The sequence below is a fragment of the Triticum dicoccoides genome, chromosome 5B (assembly GCF_002162155.2).
Source record: "Triticum dicoccoides isolate Atlit2015 ecotype Zavitan chromosome 5B, WEW_v2.0, whole genome shotgun sequence".
NCBI lineage: Eukaryota > Viridiplantae > Streptophyta > Magnoliopsida > Poales > Poaceae > Triticum > Triticum dicoccoides.
Genome location: NC_041389.1, coordinates 113,211,321 through 113,224,865, shown reverse-complemented (window position 1 = coordinate 113,224,865; position 13,545 = coordinate 113,211,321).

Genomic DNA, 13,545 nt, shown 5'->3' with positions numbered 1-13,545 from the left:
TACCTCGTGGGCGCCAAATCACCTTCTCCTCGAGAAGCTCCCTTCTCCCGAGCCGCGAAACCTCAGCCCCACCTCCATGGCTCCCCCCCATCGCACCAATTTCACAGCCGCCCTCCTCCCTAATGCCGGAGACGTTGTCCAATTGCCATCGTGCACTGGGCTGTGTGCCTCTTACTCCATGCTGCTGGTGCTGCCTCGACGACAGCCGCGTGAACCGTACCGGAGCCGATTCACCCCTGCCGTTGTTCACGGCGCCGGAGCGGCTCCAACTTCGGATCCGTCCAGAGTCCTGGCTTCTTCCGCGTAGCCGTCGACCGTCGCGACATCGCTCTTTCCCTGCCGCCGGTTTCCACCGCAACCGCGCCGGCCTCACCGACTCGGCAGTTGGACCTGCCTACTTCACCATGCTGCCAGATAGGTCGCACCCTAATCTCAAATCACTTTATTTAGGCGTCAGTTGTCTGAATTTTTATTCTGGGCCAATCGATTCCCAATGGGAAGCAGCACCCCTCGAGGCGTCGGAGCTCCTAGGCTGCCGGTTGGCTGGTGTCTAACGTAATTAAGGGTGCGGGGCCACAAGTTCGCCGTAGAAGCAGCGCTTAGATGGCTATCTTTTAGAGTTGCGTGGGTTGAAGGTACTGCCACCGCCGGATCTGGATGACGGGGAGTCTTTGTGGATTGGCCCAGGAGCGGCGCAACCACGGCAGTGCGGTGGGGCAGGGAGCGGGGTTTTGGCCGGGGCCACGGATGGCGGAGGCAGGCTGCTATGCCGTTGGTCGCCGGCTCTTCGGGGAAGATTCCGAACAGTGTCAGCCGGGAGGCACAAGACGTCCATCAAGCCATCCGGCGTAGATCAGACAGTACCAAAATAAAATAAAATCGTGTGACCCCAATTTAGTCTTCAGTCAATAGACGTGTGACCACTCTCGTACCTTGCTGTTGATCTCTTAGTGTATTTCTTCAGATCAAAGAGATATGTCGTTCTTAACATTATGCGTTATCTGCATCTTCAGACACACCGTCTTCCGACTCATCGCAGCTGCTCCAACAAGGGAAGCATACACCAGAAGGGAGCTATAGTCCCCACTCAACAGTTCCCTGCATCGAATGCGCATGCCCGACATGGACAGCCACAACAACTGCAGGGCCATCGACAAGTCAGCACATAATGCTCACTCCTATGGATGGCAGCCAGATAGGTTGTACCCTCATCTTACTTGTGTGCAACATTTATGGCTTTGTTATTCATCTAAGCATGGAAAATAGATCATCACATTTCACTGTATATTCATGTTGATCTCTTACGGGTCTTGTTCAGGAGTTCACGTTGTTCCATGGTTCAGCTAAGATACTTGTTCTTTAGGTAACGTTGTTCCATAGTTATCATCCATCAGCCAATGCTATCCCACAGGGTGGTGATTATAGTATTATACCACTTCTAGTATTACCTATGTTGTTCTTTAATACTTTTGTGTGCCATCTAGTTAATCTCGAGTACAAACGATACATATTCTGTAGCTTTCATCTGTGTTCTCCCTTTAGTTTATGAGACCTATTGCTGCTCGTTAACCCCAGTCCTAGTATTTATGTCGTCTTCTACAGGCACTTATTACATAAATCTAACTACTAGTTGTCTTCCATGCATGTCAGATATAATTGCACACACTGATATATCCACAAGAACCTCACGGAGCAATGTAAAGGCCAATAAACTTAATGTCAATGATACCCAATATGATGGAACATGTAAAGGCAGTTCTTCTGAAGACTTGCAGAAAGATGATGAATCCTCTTCACCCCACAAGGTCCTTGCTCTAACTTGGCCTGTGATATGGGTACAACATGCATATAATGTCCTGGAGTGTATCTACTCTGTTGCAATGCCATGTGCTTAGCATGCTGATCATGCATGTAAATATGTCATGCCTTCCTGTTTTTAAGTACCTATTCCATTCATGATAACATGTTTTCAAATTCAAGTACTGTCATTCTACTCTATTGCAATGCCATCTGCTTAATTTGGACATCATGCTTCTGAATATCTTATGCATTGTTATTCATCAGTATGTACTTCATCTTTCTGCCATACCATGTTTTTTTACATTGAAGTGTTATTCTAGTGCTCTCTTGCAATGCCATCTTATTTTCCCAATCATACACGTGTATGTTGCCTTAGTTATTGCTGTACGTATTCTGCTAACATATAGTTTTGCATTCAACTAGTTTTTTTTGCTGTATTGTCCTGTCGTATCCCTAGCTCTTACACCATACTCCCTCCGTCCGGATTACATGTTGCCGAAATGGATAAAAAGGATGTAACTAGAACTGAAATACGCCTAGACCCATCCATTTTTTTCCGGATGGAGGGAATACATGTCAATATGTCATGCCTTTCTATTCTTCAGTACCTATTCAATCTCTCTGTTGTCGCATGTTTTATAATTAAAGCACCATTCTTCTATACAAGTCATGCAAGGGGAAGACGACTATGTTAGAATCTGAAGGGTTACAAACAAGGCCTTTGCAAAAGATCCAAACACCAGGAGATAATAAACCAACTCCAGTTTTTATAGATACTGCTCCAGCATAGAGAAACCCAACTCCTACTGATAATAAGCAGATTCCAGTGGCCAAAGAACTAGTCCGCTCCAGTCCAGCAAAAATATGTCAACTCAATTCTAAGAAGCGTGCGCGTATCCTTGCATCATGAAATTTTGTAGCATGCTGATCATATTTTCTACATGTTTCTTACCCATCTCTCTTTTAGAAAATAAGCTTAACAGATAGAAGAATTTCTGCAATGGTATCATTTATGAGGAAAGATTCTTGCAGGAATTCTCTGTGCTCCAATGTAGATGTAAGTACCTGTTGTATATCACTATATTTTTACATCAGCATGTATTTTGTTAATCGGCGTGAATCCAACCTTTATCTGATCTAAATTTAGTTGTAGCAAAATGTACGATTAAAGGCGTAAATGTTGATTTTTGTAAGGAAAGCTGCCTGGTAGTTTTGCATCCTGAGCTGCATGAGTGTACTATCTCATATCAGTGGGTTTGAATACTTTGGTTCTGCAGTGGGTTTTTCAGTGTTTTTTTACTGTGTTGTCCTGTCATATCCCTAGCTCTTACATCATACTCCCTCCATCTGGATTAAATGTCGCAGAAATGGATAAAATTGGATGTATCTAGAACTGAAATACGCCTAGACCCATCCATTTATTTCCGGATGGAGGGAATACATGTCAATATGTCATGCCTTTCTATTCTTCAGTACCTATTCCATCTCTGCTGTAGCATGTTTTATAACTGAATCACCATTCTTCTATATAAGGCATGCAAGGGGAAGACGGCTATGTTAGAATCTGAAGGGTTACAAACCAGGTCTTTGCAAAAGATCCAAACGCCAGGAGATAATAAACCAACTCCATTTTTCATAGATACTGCTCCAACACAGAGAAACCCAACTCTCACTGATAATAAGCAGATTCCAGTGGCCAAAGAACTAGTCCGCTCCAGTCCAGCAAAAGAATGTCAAGTCCATTCTAAGAAGCGTGTGCGTATCCTCGCATCATGAAATTTTATAGCATTCTGATCATATTTTCTACATGTTTCTTACCCATCTCTCTTTTAGAAAATAAGGTTAAACGATAGAAGAGTTCCTCCATTGGGATCGTATTCGAGGAAAATAGCTTGCGGGAATTCTCTGTGCTCCAATGCTGATGTAAGTACCTATTGTATATCACTATATTTTTACATCAACATGTATTTTGTTAATCGGCGTGAATCTAACCTTTATCTGATCTTAAATTAGTTGTAGCAAAATGTTAAAGGCACCAATGTTGATTTTTGTAAGGAAAACTGCCTGGTAGTTTTGCATACTGAGCTGCATGAATGTACTATCTCCTATCACGCACATTACTGAATTGTAGTGCTTCTCTGGTTGCCCATTCATTCATTGTGTCAATGTTGCTTTCGTACTACCTTACCTGGCTGATGATAGCTGTGCCATATTGTGTTAATTTGGTGTAGGCTAGTTCCCCAAACGTTCGTTGTGTCAATGTTGCTTTCCTATTATCTGACTTGGCCAATGATAGCAATGCTAGTGTGTTAATTTTGTGCAGGCTGCTGAAGATAAGAAGACAAACCCTGAAAACAGCAAGGCAACCCCATTGTTTCTTTCCAGTAAATCTAGGTCAGGTAATATGGCAATAACTCATGATTAATCTGTTTGGTTTCCGTCCTAATTTATGTTATGATGTAGTGGTCGAGACACTCTCCACTATCAATAATACAGGACTGCCAAAATCGCCATCTGAATCTATTCAGTATCCTCTGTCTCGAATGCAACAGAATAAATGTATGTTTGTGAACCAATTAATGGCTGAAGCAATGATGGAAATGGTGGATGAATCAGAGGTGCAGAGTCGTGCGACACAACAACTAATCAATGATTTCAGAGACAGTGTAGCAAAGCAGCAAGAACTTGCCCACATGCTTATGTGCGTCATCTGTGCTGAGGTTGCAGATTGTGATGTTGTAGATGGTTAGGTTCTGCTCATTTATTTGCACTGGCATAAATCTTTGATTGCCAGTGGATGTAATTTCCTGTAATATATGCTGGATGTGCAACGTTATTCCCTGTATGCCGTACCTTTGCTTGATCGGTTTTGGTCCTGTGCATAATTGCTCGTCGTAATGGGCTCAAATTATCTAATTTGGCCTAAAGACATGTACGAACTTTAGTGGGCCCATTAAGTTAATGGGCCGTTACTAGGCCGAAAGTTAATGGTCGGTCCTCTTACCTCCCGGGTCGTTAACAGGCCGACATCGAAGTGGGCAACAGGTGGCCCCAATTTATTTCACGGACCCTTAATAGGCCGTTACTAAGTTTGGGCTACATATGGCCCAACTAATACTGTAGGCCTTTAGCAGGCCGAAAGAGACAGCGGGCTTGTACTGGACCATGAAGACCATGTGCCGCTAAGAGGCCGAAAGTCAGGTCGTATTGTAAATGGCCCAACTGTGTTGTGGGCCTTTAGCAGGCCGAAAGGGAAACTGGGCTGGTATTGGACCATGAAGGGCATGGGCCGTTAAAAGGCCAAAACTAAGGTCCGACTACAAATGGCCCAACTCATTTGTGGTTCGTTAATAGGCCGAAAGGCACACAGGGCCGGGAATTGGCCCAACACTTAAATGGGTCGCTAAAAGGCCAAAACTCAGTTCCGACTACAAATGGCCCAACTAATTTATGGGTCATCAACAGGCTGAAAGTGACACCAGGCCAGAAGCTGGCCCAACACTTAAATGGGCCGCTAAAAGGCCGAAACTCAGGTCCGACAACAAATGGCCCATCAGATTTATGGGCCATCAACAGGCTGAAAGACACACCGGGCCGGAAATTAGCCCAACATTTTAATGGGTCGCTAAAAGGCCGAGAGATGTACATCCTGCAAATTGGCCCATCCATTAAATGGGCCGTTAACAGGCTGAAATCTCTTCGGGCCGATATTGAGCCCAAATATATAGCGGGCTGTTAACGGGCTCGAACTGACGATGGGCTATAATGGTGTCAAATCTTTAATGGGCCGTTGACACGCCGAATTGGCACATCTCGTATTGGCCGTGGGCTTAAATGGACCTGACACAAGTAGGCCTTATATGGGACGGCCTGCTAATTTTTACTGGGCCGGCCTTCTTCACCGGAATGGGCCACTGTTGGGCCGTGCCACGTGTCGACCTATCATAGGCGCCTCCTGTCCAATGAGTGGATGACATCTATCCCAATGGTGAGGCAACACGTGTTTCCTGCGGCCAATGATGATTTTACACGTGGAAAATCCCCATTGGTCTGGGCTGTTAACGAGTTATCGGATCCAAAACCGGACCCGATAGCTTAACGGCGTTCCGTTCGGTGGATGCCACGTGTCGGTCACCCTTGACGAAAGCACTTCTGTAACGCGCGATTTATTGTCATGGAAGTGGACACTTCCATGATGATAATTTTGGTAATGTCATGGAACACTTCTATGACAGCACAGGTATGACTATCTTGATTCTGTCATAAAATCGTCATGGATGTACATGCATGACAAAAAATGCGACCTACTGTGACAAACACGTATCATCACGGAAGTGTATTTTTTTGTAGTGTTGGGCGCGCCTAGGGCTGCCTCTCTCCCCCTCCCTCCTTTATATATGTGGGGAGGGGGCTCCTAGAACACACATCAACTATTACTAGCCATGTGCAGCGCCCCCCATCCATAGTTTACGCCTCGGGTCATATTCACGTAGTGCTTAGGCAAAGCCCTGCGCGGATCACTTCACCATCACCATCACCACGCCGTCGTGCTGACGGAACTCTCCCTCGGCCCTTTGCTGGATCAAGAGTTCGACGTCATCGAGCTGAACGTGTGTAGAACTTGGAGGTGCTGTATATTCGGTGCTTGATCGGTCGGAACGAGAAGAAGTTCGACTGCATCAACCGCGTTAACAAATGCTTCCGCTTTCGGTCTACGAGGGTACGTGGACACACTCTCCCCCTCTTGGTTCTTTGCATCTCCTAGATAGATCTTGCATGAGCCTAGGAACTTTTTGAAATTGCATGCTACGTTTCCCAACACTAACGACCAAGGGCGCAACCATCAGGGACGAATAAGAGGCAAAATCCCCATACACGACCACACCGCCACAAGCAAAAGGCTCTAGACTCCAACGACCAACAAGCCGGCCACAACCAATGACAAAGGCAAACCAAGCAACAAGAGGCAAGATCACTAGACCTGAGGAAACCACCATTGGATCTGGTAGAGAAGGCCAGGATGGAAAGGGATATGTTGGGACGACTAGAGAAGGACGGGAGCACACCGGGAAACGACCAAAAGCATGACCACCCGTCCCATCTCTATCGCCGATACTAGAATCCACTGCACCATGCCCGGGCAGCGGTGACGCTGTTGGGCGAGCGGCTCCTGACCTGCTATTAGTCTGGCATCTCCTCCTAGAGTCATGCTGTCCGGGGACGGCAAGTCGCCGGGGAGGCAGGCAGCTGGGGGCGAGTAGAGATCAGAAGAGCGCGGCAGAACAGAGGGGAATCGGGGCCTGGGACGACCCAAAATCCCAGGGTGGGCCAGCCCATCGTGGGCACCCTATAGAGATACACACCCGAGCGGTGAACATGCATTTTTGAAACTAATTTAGGAAAATTTAGCTGACCAACTAAATGACTCTGTTTTAATAATATCAGATTCATATTTGAACAACTAAGCTTGTTTAGCTTGATGGGTGGAGCAGTGCTATTATGACACGAAGCGCGTATTCTGGTCGTATAGTGATCATAAAAGGGGGAAACTCTAAGCATATTTTTTAAGCAAAAGAGGGTTTCCCCTCCGATTTCTATTAAAGAAACCACCACAGAACCAACATGATCAATTAAATTCGAAGCATGATCAATTAAACCGTATTATGACTGTGCCATGGCAGATTTGAAGTTGCAAACCAGAGAAATGATATTTAGCATCCATTGTTTGCTTCGAACTAAGAACTAAATTCTAAGAGCTGAAAAGAAAGTAGAGTAAACAAGTTAAGATCTATTTTCTGGTTGAGATCAAAAAGTTAAGGAGATATGAAGTAGCACCTCTCTTGCGGCGTCGTGTAGGCATCGGGGGTGCGATGGCTGTCGGTAGCGTTGAAGCAGATCTGCAATGGTAGACGGGTGCATCAGGGGATAAGTCCTGTTGTGGTGGAAGAGAAGGTCGTCTGAGCGGCCCCGGCAAAGTGGACGACGGCACCGATGAAGCGAGAGGATGCAATGCAAGGCTCTTGGTCCGTCGCCGTGGATGAGAAACGTCCATCTCTAGCAGTGGATGACGCGGTCTTGGTAGGCACTCCGGCATGGTGGAGGATGGTGGCGATGGATGTGGTGGAGGACGGCGGCGATGGATGGGGTGGAGGGGGCGGCGATGGATGGGGTGGCAGACGAAGGCTGGTGTGGGGATGGTGTTCTAGCGCGGATGGTGTATGAATGGGAAAATGGAGGGAGAGGTACATGGAACCATGTTTTTGGGACGCGCCTGTTTGAAATATGGGAAAGTTACGAACTTAGCCCCTGTCTAAAATTTGGACGTCTCGTCGGTTGGGCATACGGCGGTAATCTCGCATCTCGCCAATATGTGCCCAGAGCGATTTCGGGCGAGAAGAGGGTGGTTGGCGCCCATGGTTGGCACCCACGGTGTATGAACGGGGCTGACAGGTAGGGCGGTTGTGTCACGTCTGAGTGAAGTTACAAACCTGCCCCTATTGAAAATATTTGCCTACATCGATTTCGGCCGAGTCGAGTTTGTTTTGCCGCCCACCATGTATGAATGGGGAAATGGAGGGAGAAACAGAGGTCTTTCGGACGAGCTTGAATCAAATGTGTTTTGCCGCCCATGTTTGGCGCCCACCATGTTGGAATGGGCTCAGAGGCGGTCGTGTCATGTCTAATTGAAGTTACTACCTATCCCTATTTAGAGCAGTGGAAATTGGGCCGATGGATTGTCCGTGTAACGGGTAGACAATAATTTCCATCTCCCAAACACTTGGCTTCGGGCAGCCGACGTGGGAGTGGACATTTTTCCGGTTCTTTCAAATTTTGGGACAATAAGCATCCACGTTTACCCTGGCAACTAAATTCGAATCCATTTTGTATTCCTATATGAACCTTTATAAATCATTCTATGTGTTTTTATATATCTTCAAAAGGATGACAAAGATGTATTCCACTTTCATATATGAATATAGTTTACAAATGCCGATACTCAAATTCAGAAGCTAGAATCCAGTTTAAGGTGAATTTGAATATTTGGAACACTTCATATCCAACTCAAATGTCACACGCAGCATAATGTGTACTCCCATTTAGATATGTACATAAGCGATGTATCAAGATTCAAATACCGAGTCAATCAACCAAGAATGTATAGAACTAGCAGACATATAAACACTTATAGAGTATATGGATCAATAATATCAACTAACATACATAAGCCAGGCCGTTGTACTTTTTTTGCTACAACAGCATCCTTTTTTTAGCCAAGCTACTACAGCATCTTGGCCCTTTCTGATGCGTGCCACTTATGGTCCATCTATACTACTATTATTGCTGAATGCACATTCGGCCCGATTGGCATATTTGTAGGTCTGGCAGCAATCAAAATGAAATGTCTCCGAGTCTTATCAATTAATACAGACTTGTGCTCAAATAAAATTACAAACTAAAAAACAAAAAACAATTATTACATGATCTCTAGAACAAATGGTTTGATTGATTACATGAACAAACAACACAAAGGTTATTCAACAATGGAAAGAACATTTCACCTATGATTTACCAAGTGGTAATTTAATTTCCTTTTTTCCTTCAGGACCTTAACAATGTGGTTAGTCTCAGCTTGCTTTGTTTTGAAATCCACCAAATATTTAATGGTTGTCTTGAGTACTGCTTTTGATTGTGTTGTTTGCTTCCTGAACATGTCAACTTCATCTCTAAGTGCAGAAGCAGAATCTCTTTCTACCACTAGTTTAGCCTCTAGAGCATCAGCAGTTGGCAATTCATAATGCACGATTGGGCCGGTGCCACTGTTGTGGGATGATACACCGTCCATGGGGACCTCGCTCTTTGATCTTGGGCTAACCTGTTTTGCCATTAAAGTTCCGATTGGATTCAGAAAAGTTGAAGTTAGCAAAACATCTCAACTGGGAGTTATAACAGCAAACCAGTTAAACAAACAAGGAATTAAAGAGTTTCAATTGGATGCTGAAAAGTAGTTATAAACATCATTGTAACCCGTTGTTGCAACAGCAAAGTAGTTAAACAAACAAGTAGCTATTTAAGTTCAGGCAAACAGGTAATTCTTAACAGTAAGTATCAAACACATAGATAGGCACAGTGTATAATAGGCTTAACAGGTTGTGGCATTATGTAATCAGTAGCAAACTAAATTAAGCCAAGCAATGTAATTGAACAATTTTGCAATAAGTGGCTAACTAAAATTCCAAGAAGCAGGTAAATGAACTTACGCTATTTCTTTGTATAGGCACACTGCAACTTCTTTTTCGCTTACAAGGTTGTACGAAGGAGTCCTTGGCATAAATTGCTTGGATATGCAGTCCCAATACTTCTTTCTTCCCACACTGCATTGGTAAGTCGAATGGTAAATCTTGTAAGATGGTGCATCCTTGATATGTTATATGAGGACGTGTAGTCATACTAGTTGTAGCCACGCACATCACACTGGCTTTTAGTGTATATTTCATGCAATTACTTTTGGCATATCGAGATCTAAGCAATCTACAATAGGATGAAAAGACTGGCATCCTTCACATTATTGGCGAACTCAGTTCATAGAGACAAGCAATTAAACCATTCTGTGGGTAAATTAAAAGCGCCACTGGAATATTTTTCACTACCCCAATCATACACGCAAAAAGGGGCGACGCCACCATAGGAGCTGGTATGGGCGGTTGCCTCGGGTGGCTGGCAAGTGTGCACCTAGTTTGAGTCGTCCAGGTTGGCCCAGGTTAGTTTTGTTCGTCCCAACGCACGAGCAGGCAATGTAAGAAATGAAGAAAAATGTCTCAATTTGGATGGGCCAATAACATAAGTGAAAGGTAGGACCTATAGCAGGCTTGCAGCCCAAACGAGCGCCTCCCATATCGATTGACAGCAGGAAAAATCGCAATTCATTCGCTCCAGCCTCCTGTCTGGGTCGCTCCTAACCTAGCCACCGCTGGACAGACCGACACAGCACTTCCTCGCGTCCTCGTTGGAGGGCGGTCACCGAGCTTCAAAAGAACGGAAGGACAAGAGGATGGAGATCCAACCCTGGGTGTAGCCTGCGTGGGAGGCAGCGGCGGCAGCACGAGCATGGCATCGAGCTTGCGCAAACGGACAGTCGCAGCTTGCAAGAGTAGCATGCGCAACAAGCAGGTAGATCACATCCCTAATTATATCTAATTCAACTCTTCAGTTTCTGGCCAATAGTTAAACCCGACGGTGTTGTAAAACTGTTTGTATGTAGGGAACCTATGAGAAAATGAAACCAATTTCTACTTATTTTATAACTCCCCCAATCAATATTGAACTGACTGAATCTAATATATCTAATCAAGTTTCCGGTGCAAACATACAAGCTCATGTTGTTCTTGAGCCTGAAGTGTCTAATGAACAGACTGCTAATGAAGGATTTGATGCAAACATTTTACATGCTCCTGGTGATGAACATATAGTGTCTAATGAGGGATCTAATGCGAGCATTTTGTAGGCTCCCATTGAAGGGTTTTGTGTCTAATGATGATCTGCTATGTTGAGAGAGACATAGAGATTTGCAGGCATTGATGACAAGCAAATTATAGTGCATTTTCATGGCTTGAGGAAAAGTCGAGGCCATCTACCAGAAAGTCCCCGTATCATGACAACATAGCATAAATACTTTTCTAATCTATTGTTTGAAACTATTGGCATACTTGTGTAGGATAGATATATTGATATGCAGTTTGCGCACTGGTTATAGGTGCAATTACACTTTGATATTTTCAGCCAGAGAACGAATAATTCAAGCAGGTACAGACCATGTTTGTAGTCCTTGTACACCATGTTGCATTTTGTGGTTTTTGGTGCTTGCATCATTTAGTGTTTTTTGGTGCTGGTTTTCAAAGTGCATTTAGCTTCACATTTCTCAAGTTATGTTGATTTCCGGAGTGCATGTGCCTTTGTATTTTTTAAGTTAAATGTTTGTCCCTTGTAACTTGAATTCGTGGATCCGCCACTGCACACAAATCATACACGAATGCCAGTACGAATTAAATGAAATGCAGGGACTTTACACTAGCTCGTTGTACAGGCTCACTGCAGCTCTGCTTGCGCTTGGGATGTTCTATGTACAAGTCCATGTTACCACTTGCTTGGATGTGCAGGCCTTGTGCTCCTTGCAATCCCCTCTTCATTTTTGACACGATGAATGGTTGATCAAATAAGAGGAATCGACCTTGCTATTGTACCGGAGGACAGATACTTACAAGGTTATATGGGTGTGCAGGATGTGTACCAGATCCCGTAGCACCGTCATGCTTCGCTAAAAAATGGATTTGCTTGTTTCAAATGATATCTCCAGAAGAAATAAGAGTTAAAGTCAAAGTTGCATAGGCGTGTAAGCTAAGAGAGCAGTGAAAGGATATCCAAACATCGTCGGAACAGTGCACAAGAGAGTGATGTGTGGATACCTAGTTCGGGACGGCATTTGGGCATGCTCTCCTAGCTAGAGTGCGGGTCACTTCAGAGCCGTTGAGGGTGATGCGCTGGCGTTGGCTAGCCGCGCATGGATGCAGATCTTGAGTGGCATCGGAGCACTACAATGTGGTGGACGAGACCGTTGGTGAAGTCCCAATGGCCTCGGGGGCGGAGGTGCAACGATGTGCTCGGTGAAGTTGCCCCGGTGAGCTGGGAGACGGAGTCGGTGAATCGCACCTGATGCGGTGGAAGTCGGTGTCTGTGAGGCACGTCGGTTGTGGTGGCCGACATTGTTGGTGGACCACCCCGTGCGGTGGACGAGGGCGTAGATGAGGTAGCTCCGGTGCGATGGTGAAGCGCGACCGTCGTCTTCGTCTTCGTCGTCCGGCACAGAGGTGGGGAAAGAGACGAGACGAGGGGCGATTCGAACTTTGCTTGGGTTGGCGGCGAATTAGGGATTTGAGCAATCTGGGCGTGGAAGGGGACGGTGGAGAAGGGAGATTTTGCAGGGCTGGAATTGGGGCCACCAGTATTTCAGTCCGAAACATGGAAGCGCGAACTTATTTTTTTCGTCGTCCTTTTTGGGGGGGAGGGAGGGACGGGGTGGATGGGTGCTATGCGTCCGTCCGACACAGGCGACCACCACGACACGACCCTGGTCTGCCTAGTGCGCCTACATTTGAGAATGCAAACAAATCTTCTTTCATTTGCAAACGAATCTGTATGTATTACCATTCTCGTGTTTTCCTTGCAATAATTAGTCATTCAAAATGAGATACTCCCTCCGTTCAGTTTTGTAAGTCGTTTCAGACAACTTAAAATGAACTATTTTGCACATTGTTTGAAATGTCTTCAAGGTCTTATAAAAGTGAACATAGGGAGTACTATAAATTAATTAATGAGGAGTTATTTACAAAAAATTGAAACGGTATCCATGCTAACGTGGATTAGAGTGTGTGTCACATAATTAGTTATTTCAATTAGAGTGTGTGTCACGTAGCGATCTCCAATTCTAACGTGGATTTCACATTTCATTGTAACCACGCTATTTTTTAATACAAATTCATATGTATATGATGAACACCATGGTAGTGAGAAAACTTTTGGATGGATTCAAACATATGACCTACAAAATAGCACAACATACCGAGTCAATGTCAACTTTTCAAAACTTAGTATGGCATGAATTCGAAATAATTACCCATATGCATGGTCCTCAGTTCAAATCTTACAATGCACACCGAAATTGAAACATCGATATTAAGTCTCGTACTATCT